The following is a 10,082-nucleotide window of genomic DNA, read 5'->3' on the forward strand; positions in this document are numbered from 1 at the left end:
AAAATCCCCATGGCTTCCTAACTTCCAAGCCCAACTCTCTCCCCCAGGACATACTACCCTCATGTTACTCCGGTCCAAGCACTCTGCCCCCTGAGAAACACCAACACAGAAACAACCCAACAGCCTTTATTCCTGATAAAGCCCAAAATGAGAAATGTAACCGACTGGGAAACAGAGTTGTGGAAGTTCCTGTAGGCTGCATTCATTTTGTGTCCCCCCCACCCCCAATCTTCAGCTGAATCAGGAGGATGCCCCACCTGGGTTTCCAGGGCATGCCCAGGTCAAAGGCTCCTGTATAGCCAGACCCCACCTGACCCACAGCTGTGCCAGTCTCTGCCAATGACATTCACAGTCAGCCCCACCCCCTCTCTTAGAGGAAACAAGACAGAACAACCAGGGCCAGATGGTGTGTGATGGTGATAGAGAGCTCACCTGGGGTCAGGACCCCAATACCAATCTGACTAACCCTGTCATTTTGGGCAAGTCACTTAATCCCCTTGTCTTTCCCCTACAGGAAACAGACCCCTCCTACCCCGCTCCATCCCCCCACCCCAGGGATGACATGCTACTCTAGGCAAGGGTGGACACACACACACACACACACACAAAACCTACCCCATCAGTATGATCTTGGGGACACTGACTGGGGGCAATTTCAGGGGAGGGTTCCAAACAAAACCCAGACAAGGCTGTCAGGGCCACACCAGGGCTCGTGACAACAAATACCCCAAGCCTGGGGCAGGAGGGAGAATCATTCACAATGGTGCTGCTCTCCAGAGTCAGGATCTCTACTGGGGGACCATGATTTTTTATAGTAGGGAAAGTATGAGGAAAAAAAACCCCTCCAGCCCCAGTCCCCTGAGGTGGGAAGGCCATAGTGCCATATGAGAGACAAAGTGGCCAGAGGTCCACTGACTCTGGAGCCTGGGCAATCAGGGAAGGACTTAGATAGGAGGAGGACAGAGTCTTTGGCCTGTTGGAGATACCAAAGCAGTGAGGTGGTCATCCCTTCTCCAAGGGAAACAAAAAGCAAAAATCCCAAAATCCAGAGGGAGAAATGATGATGAGTTCCCAAAAGGGTCCTGGAGACATCCTGGTGAGGCCCAGCAGGGCCCAGAGGAATGTGCTGGGCCAAATGGAGGCCTGCGGGCCTAGGGGAGGGAATAGGGGCCAAACAAGACCAGGGGAGCAAGGCATGGGCTCATAAGATCCTTCAGGGCTTGAACCTGCAGCCATGGCTATTCTCAGCCTGGAATAGGCCCTGGTGGACCCTCTAGATCTCCTGAACCAGCTCCAGAAAGGCATACTCCATGCCTACCCAGTTCTAGGCAGGGGTCTCCATGAAGGGCACCCTCAGTTGGCTATGTTGGTCTTCTTGGCCACCAGGATGAAGGGAACATGGTTGCTGCCCTTGACCCTCCACACCTCCTCCTTGGAATAGGCTCGTGATCATGTCATCCACAGCATAAGGGCAAAGGAAGCCCTCCCCCCCAAGCTTATGGATTCCTCCCTCTGGCTGGGGCCATCCCCACTGCTAGAGGTGTCCAGGATATCCAACTGGCAGAGCTCAGCATCCACCACCAGGTAGGTGCAGCATGAGTCTTCCAGAGTGGGGTCATGGTCTAAAACTAGGGAGTTCTTGACTAGCTGAAGGGTCCAGGCACTCTTGCCTACTTGACAGCTGTGCATCACCACCAGGTTGTACTGTGTCATGGCCCAATTGATCACCTAGGGAGGGACAACAACAGAGGGAACCTGTGAGAGCTGGGGGACCCTAGGCCACTGTTGTACATCTCCTGAGCCCTGCTCATCTGTTCCCTAAAGCCCAGCCTCGGGGACTCCTCCTTTCCCATCATTCTTTGCTCCTAGCCAAGCAGGGCAGGCTAACCTTCCCTAGCAGGGGTCCTTCAGATGCACCCACAATCTCAATTTAGGGCCAGGTCCCCAGAAACAATGCCCACTCATTCAACATCATTATAAGGAGTTCTAGGAGAGCACAGTGCCGGGCCCTGGGGTACAGCTCTCCGATGCCCCTGGGCCTCTCCTGAGTGAGAATCCCCACCAAGGAACAGGGAGCTATCTGCTCAGAGCCAGTCTGGGGTTCAGGGTGAATATCCTGTGATCTCACCCCCCCCCCCCAAAGAATCCAAGAATGTGACATCTCCCCATTCTTTCAGGGGGACTAAATAGGCACTGCCCCCTTCCCTAAAGAGGGTCGTGATCACTGCCCACCTTTCCTAGGGGAGATCACAGTGCCCCCCATGCCTTCAGGTTTTCTGGACCCCCAAGGGCCCAGAATTATTCAAAGGCCCAGTTGACTGAGTCTGGGGGCCAAGTTGATGAGTGGATCCTGGCTTGGTTCAATACCTTTGGCATATGTGGCAGAGGGGCCAAAGATCTTTAGGTCATTTCTCCTTCTGTCTAGTTGAGCTTCCACATCTGGAAGCCAGTGCTTCACCCCCTGGGTACTGAACACTCCACTCCCCCCAACCCCCCCCCAAGTTGTGCTCCGAGAACAAGGGATCCAGGGTCTTCCCCATGACCTTTCACTCTGCTCAGGTTTCCTCACAAGCAGCCCAAGGAGGACAGAGTGCAATGGGGCTCACCCCCCCACAGCTGCAGGGCAGGGCCCCCCTAGTTATTGCTCAGCTGACACTGCTGGTCCACCTCCTGGCCAGGTCACTCCCCAGATCTGTTCAGGTTCTCCTGCCTCTAGTTACCCTTTCCTTAGAAGATGGAGTTGAATAAGAAGGTGCCCCAGAATTGTGGGGGACAGGGCTAATGGGCCTGACACAGAGGAGCCAGGCCTGTTAAGTGGACTTGGCAACAGCCTCCCTCTCACCCCAGAATTCTCTGGGCCAGAAGTTCCATCCCATGGCCTGCAGGGAGTCCCACCGTGAGCCCCTAGCCTGGCCTAGCCTGCCCCCACCCCGAGCCATGTGGAGTCCTGGCCTGGGAGGGGGTGCACCAGGTGGATGGGTCAAGGGAGGGTCCCCTGTGGGAGGGCAGGAAAGTTGTATCCAATATGGCTCTAGGGCCCCTGAGGACTCAGAGCTGGGCTCTGCCCAACCACCTGGCAGACAGGCTTGCTCTTGTGTGCAGGTTGGTACAGATCCAACTACTCACTGCTTGTTGTGGGAGAGGATTTTCACGTCCAATGCTCTTCTTTTCCCACAGATTCCCTGCCCTGCTCCCAGCGCGGCTCTCCTCCCCAGGCTGCACCGGGCAACTTGTTCCACCTAATGCCCCAGTTCTTTGCCCCAGAACTTCTACTGGCATGATCTCGCTCCTCTTTAGCTCCCCCTTGGCTCCTGCCAGGTTCAATCTGGTCCCAGGGAAAGACAACAGCTCCAAGTTTTCCCTCAGACTCTCCCTCACACTTAGCATTTCCCAATTTGTTCCCCTCTTAGCCCAAGGATGTCTCCTCCACTTCTGGGTCAAAGATCTGCTGGCCTGGTCCCACTCTGACCTTCAGGTCTTCCTCTCCCTGACTCTTGGAACCTGAAAAGGCTGGCACATCCCAGTGGTGGAGGATTGAGAGCCAAGGACCCTAAGGTGGAACTGATGCTGAGGAAAGGGAGCCTCAGCAGGACCACACTGGACACAGGGAGAGCAAGACATGAGAGAAAGCTGGAGTCTGCCTGAGGAGCAAATCCTACCAGTCTCATGTTTGCAAACGTCTTTTGTTTTTCCTTTCATGGATTTATTTTCCCTCTTGTGCAGAACAGTGAGACAAAGCACCTGTAGCACACAACACTGGAGATTTTCAAAAAGAAAAAGGGAGAAAAGAACAAAAAAAGGGAAAAGGATAAAGGCGGCAGTGTGTGCTCACAGGCCTGCGAACTTACTCCCACACGGAAGCATTAAGTTTTGTGGCAATTTTAGCGGACATAAAAAGAGAACGATGGCAATGCTGTCTGGAGGAATGGATTTGAGAAGTCACACTTGTAAAACCCTAATGGTAAAATCTGTTTTTTTGCATGGGGGGGGAGAAGAGAAGAGAAAATAAAAAAGGCGATCTCTCCCATCAAAAAACAAAAATCCCCACCACTACCACCACCACAAGGGGAGAGGGATAGGAAATCTAGAACTTGATAATAGGATTAATCCTATCCAGAATTACAGTGCAAAATAGAATAAATAACATCATGAAGACAAGTACAGAGGGCTCTTCAAGAACAAAGGAAAGAAAGATCATTTCTTATTGGATAGTTTTCAGTCAGCAAGAAGCCTCCTTTTTAAGATGGTGTAAAAAAAAAGAAAGAAAGACAGCCCTCCCCCCAACACATACACATAAAAATTAACAACTTGAAAAGAAAAAAAATCTAAAAACAGGTATTTTTCATTATACAGAATGCATACAGGCACCCACCCTCAGGTTGCTCTCTGGGGATAGTCAGTATTTTTCAACCTAAGACCTTGATAGAGTTGTCTTAGCTGAAATGTTTGGAAAAGACAAAGATCCACTTTTTGAGGGTGTTAATCATAATATCTTTTTGGCTAAAACAAAACAACAAAGGTAGTTTGATAATGAAGTTTAATTCTCTAGGATATTGTCAGAACCCATGGGTGGGAGGCATCCTTACAAATGCCAACCTCTTCCTAACATTTTGGGGAGGTTTTATACAATTTAGACAAAAGCAGTAACAGTTCTGGAGGCCAGCCAATGATATTTCACATAGAGGACATGGTTTTACAAATACAATTCTCTCAAATCTTATAATACTTACTGAAAATTCCTATCGACGAGAATTTCAATTATGCTTGAGTCAATGTTTACAAACAATAGGATTTTTTTCTCTGCTCATCCAGGATGTCTCTTATTAAAGTATATAGATCAAGGTACTAACATTGTGATATCCAGATAGATACTGACACAGGTGAAGTCAACATTTTTAGGAGAAAGCCCTTACATAGCAAACTACCTTTTATAACTCTTACTTAAAGTTTAAGAGGCAAACTTCTGATTAGAAATATACTATTTTGTTATTGATTCAGCCAGAGCAGTTTCCCTGTCTTTTAAGCATGACTCTTCATGTAATACCCAACTTGAAAGCCAGCCTTTGAGATGCCCCTTTGAATAGATCTTACGGACAAGACTTTTCCCTTTGATCTATTGAAAAAGGACAATCCCTGTGGGGAGATAAAGATATACACATTACTGAACCCACTTTCCTTAGCTAAAGCTAACAGGAGAATTATTTTATTTTTAATCAGAACTATACAGATCAAGAAATATTAACAAACTATTTAAGGATCTGAAAGTAGACAGTAGGAAAGCTGCATTTAGAACAAGGGATTGCTACTTAGCACTGCATCCCTGAAAATTCATATTATTGGAATGGAAAGTTGCAATTTAGCCCATGTTGACAGGAAGGGTTAATCACTGAGAATTACTTAGGTCTCTTGGGGGGGAGCTTCATGCCAGTGGAAGTTTGCACCACTAGGGTGGAAGACTTGACTTTCTCAGCATGGCTCACTGTCTAGGAAATCCCAGCCACAAACTTGGGGTCCCCAAATACAACAGATGGCATTTTCTCTCACAAACCAACACCACCCTGTTCTCCTCACCCTCAGCCAATTCTGCTCCTCCCTTCAATAACCCAGTTAGGAGTAAGTGGAAGTGGTTGGAAACGATGGAGAGCATTACTGAGCAGCATTCAGGGTCTAAGAAAGAATCGAATGTCAAACTTGTGATGATTCTAGTTTAATGGAGCATTTTCTTTTCTCCTCTATTACTTTTTCTTCTTAATTTTTGATTTAATACTGAGTGGAGGTGCAGGGAGGGGACTCAGTCAAAGAGCCCAAGGCCCAGGTCATCATCAGATCCTTCAGACTCTTCCTTTTCTTCCTCCTTGGCACCAGAAGCTGGGGCAGTGGAGCCAGCCCTGGCAGAGCCAGAGACAGACCCCACCCCCCACCCCCCACAATGCCACTCAGCTCCTCCTAGAACCTTCTTCTTTCGCTCCCTATCAGCCTTGATGGCCACCCTGTCCAGGCCCTTTCTTAGGTCCTAGGAATTTGGGAAATCATTGGGGCCAAGGATGGCCAGGAGGGAGGCTGCCCCGGAATGTATCTGGCTGGCCTGGGCTCTCTTTGGGTTTGGTCTAAGGGTCCCGGCCAGGCCCACTTCGGTGGCCTTAAGGCCAGGAAAGGTCAGCTAGAGTCCTGAACAATTAGCTCCAGGCTTGACTTTCCTTCAGAGTCAACCAACGAAGTAACAAAGTACTTGGGAAATCACAAGGAGAGGAAAGGGGGGAAAAAGGAGAGAATGATGGAGAGGAGGGGAGGAGAGGGGAGGGGAGAACTGAAGTAGAGCAAAGGGAAGGGAAGCAAAAAAAAGATCCTTTCCCTTTGGATCGGCTCGGGGATTCTGCCCAGGGTTTTCAATCAGGGTGCTGCCCCTCAGCAATTTCCCTGTGGAGTGGGCTTTCTCCTAAACGAAGGTTTTGTGGGGTTCCCCCATTTCCTGGAATAACCATTTTCATGTTCTTTTACTTCATTTGTATGGTGAATATATTCCTTTCTTCATCTCCAAAGAAAGAAGATAATTTTTAAGCTTTTAAAGTCTCAGATTCTCTCTCGGTCTCTGCCCCTCCCCCCTGCCCTTTTCCAAGAATCCAAGCAATCTCAGGTAGGGGAGGTATGACCATTACACTTGGAAAAGAAGTATATCCATCCCTTTCCCCTTTTTCTAGGTCTAATAAACTCTTCTCATTTTTCCCACGGGCAAGGGGTTTGGTTCTTTGGAGGATGAAGGAATGAATGGTCCCTATACCTAACCCCTTCCTCCTTCGCCAAGTAGAAAGGGAGAGGAGGAAAGAGAATGAAAAAGAAGGATTAGAGAAGGAGATGAGTGTAATATTCCCTCTTAAGAGTTAATATTCTTAGTGAAGTCCTCTCAGTGTTAAAAATCATTAAAACAAAGACAGACTGTTACCCTAAGACTATTCTTAGAAGAGGGAGAGAAGTGTTGCATTCCCAGTCAGACACCCTCCTGATTCTGCTAGGGAGTGAAATAGTGGAATACTTCAGAGAAGAGACCTTGCAGCCTTAGTTAGCCAGCTGTTTGATAACTGACTGTGAGAACAGCAACCTGCCTTCTCTTGTTTGATAAGTGCTAAACTAAGATCTTGCTCCTCAGGTATTAATTCATTTAACAGAAGGTCATTAGAAATCTTCTTCTGATACTCCCATCACCTGGACGGTGAGTTAATATATTATGAAAACCTTTTATTCTTCTCTTTGTTGCTGGGTAGATTTTTCACGTAAAGATTGCAACTCTGAAAACCTTAACCAATCAGGTTGGAAGAGAGGGGGATAGGGGGACAGGGAGGTGGGGATCACACTAGGCCATATAATCTTGCTTGACTGTCACCTCGAGGCAGCTCCTTGATCTGCAGTACCTGTGTGAGACTTGGGGGTGCCCTTTGACTTTTCACCAGAAAAGTCAAAATAAACTTTCCTTTCTGCTCAGAGGAGTCTATTTTTTTAAAGTTTTTGCAAGGCAAATGGGTTTAAGTGGCTTGCCCAAGGCCACACAGCTAGGTAATTATTAAGTGTCTGAGACTGGATTTGAACCCAGGTACTCCTGACTCCAAGGCTGGTGCTTTATCCACTACGCCACCTAGCTGCCCCTTGAGTCTCTATATTTTTAAGTGGATTTTTAATCCCACACAGAGATGAAGAAAAAAGGAGAAGAGGTCTTTCCTACCCACCAGACATCATAGGTCACCTCACAAATGTTCCCCGGGCCAATGCCACGAAGGCAGATGACTGGGGGCAGGTGACAGAGTCTTGCGGTTGCTGTTGTGACTGACCTCAGAACCATGCAACTCTTTGGCAAGCCTGACAGGGAGATGTTGAGGAACAAGGGTGCAGAAAGGACAGGAGATGGTGCCAATGTGCGAGTGAGGCAGGCAGGCAGGCTGGCTCAGGCCAAGGGAGAGCCAGGAGAGCCCAGTCATCTAGATCCCACTGACCTCCTCAGGCCTGGGAGTCAGTCATGGAGAACTCACATCTCTGCCTTCCATCTATGGTCAAGTGATCAAGGATGAACCATACAGAAGAAAAAAGACAGAGGTGAGTGAAATAGAAAAGCAAGGATGTCTGGATGGCTGGATGGCTAGATGGCTGGAAAGACAAGGACTTGGAAGGGGAGAAAGAGGGCATTAGTACAACAGAGGATGGGGCAGGCAGGTAGCCAAATATTTCTTTTTAAAAGCTCCAAACAAATTTTTTTTTACATTTTCACCCTTTTGTACTTGAATATTTCCAGTTTACAAAGTTTCCCTCCACCCTCCCTTCCCACCTCCCTCCCCTCAGCAGGAACCAGCCAGGTTAGCATTTTGCATACATATTTTATTAAACATATGCACAAATTAGTAATTTTGGGCATGAGGAATTAGTATTAAGGGCAAGAGATACAGAAGAGATCCTTTTTACAAAGTGTCAGATTTGGTAGCTGCTCTTTTTTTGTGTGTTTTGTTTTGTTCTCCCTCTGGTTAGGGATAATATAACCAGTCTGATACAGTTGTGGAGAGGAGTTGCTGCCATCAGGGTTGTTCATCTCACAATGTTGTTGATTGTGTACATTGTTCTCTTGGCTCTACTCCCTTCACTCAGCATCAGATCCCAAAGACATTCCATGCTACTCTAGAGTCTGACCATTTATTGTTCCTTATAGAACAATAATATGCCATAGTATTCATGGACCATAATTTGTTTAGCCATTCCCCAATTGATAGGCATCCCCTCAAATTCCAAGTCGTTGCCACCACAAAAAGAGCTGCTCTAAATATCATGACTATTTTTCAAAGGGATAATATACTGGGGCTGAGAAGAGTCTTCGTGGTCCTCAGAATGCTCAAGTAAAGTCAAGGAGAGAAAATGAAACCCAACTGCTTCCTTGTGAGGTGCCTAGAGGTGGGCAAAGTCAGCCAGGTCTCAGGGCTTTTGTAAATACAGATGGGTCTGTGGCATTGGATTCCTGCTCTCTGAAGATGATTCAGGAGGGAACTGAGGAAGAAAGACGGAGGGAAGAGAACGAAAATAAAAGGGGGGAGAAAAGAAAAAGAGTAGGAAGGGTTCAATGGAAGAAAATAGCCTGGTTCCCTGGCAGATTCTATCAAGCACTATATGAGCATGAGAGTTTGGGTAAAGCCTGGATTTAGCCTGAGTCAGGATGGAATGAGTGAACAGAGAAGAGAGAAAGGTCGGGAATGGGAAGTGTGAGAGAAACACTGGGCCTCCCTCAAACAGGGACCTGAAGTCCCTTCATCAGGCCTGCCTACCTACTTCCATCTAGGCACCATTCAGAGAGGCCTGGGGGTGGGGGTGGGGGACGCAGTTCCCTACAAATCAAATCAAACTTGGTGACTGGTGCCCTTAGGCAGAGGGTGCAGTATTAGAGGACCAAAAGGGTGCCAGAAAAGGTTCTGACCTCACTTGACTGGGAGGCAGGCAAAGCCTTTGTTGTTGCTCCTGCTGCTCAGTGCTTTGTCAGTCAAATATTCATGCCCCACTTTGGGGTTTTCTTGGCCAAGAGACTGGAGTAGTTGGCTCTTTCCTTCCCTGTCTCATTTTGCAGATAAGGAAAGTGGGTCCAACAGGCTTTTAAAAACTTGTCATGGATCACTGAGCTAAGTAAGGATCTGAGGTCAAATTGGAACTCAGCATGATGCGTCTGAGTTGTCTTAAATCCAGGTCCGTCTTTCTCTATCCACTGCTGCCACCTAACGAGCCAAGCAGGCAGAGCGTTCCACAGGGGAACCTTCTAGCTCTGACCCAGATCAAGGAATTGAGAATTCCTCGAACTACAAAGCTACTAGGAAAAAAAAGCAAATGCCCCTGGCAGAATGTGGAATCATGATCTGAGAGACAGCACCCACCAGAGGACTACACCCTCCTGTGTCTGAGAGAAGAAACCGAGGCAGAGAGGCTAGAGGATTTCCCTAGGGCTGATTGGGCTAATGGGTTCCAGGCTCCCAGGCCCAATCTGGGCTTGGTTCAGCAGCTGCCTTCCTTGGAGGGGGGACTTCATCTAGTTGGCCTCCCAGGTCAGGTCCCTAGACTTCTGGTCC

Source organism: Macrotis lagotis, chromosome 3, assembly GCF_037893015.1.
Source record: "Macrotis lagotis isolate mMagLag1 chromosome 3, bilby.v1.9.chrom.fasta, whole genome shotgun sequence".
Classification (NCBI taxonomy): Eukaryota; Metazoa; Chordata; class Mammalia; order Peramelemorphia; family Peramelidae; genus Macrotis; species Macrotis lagotis.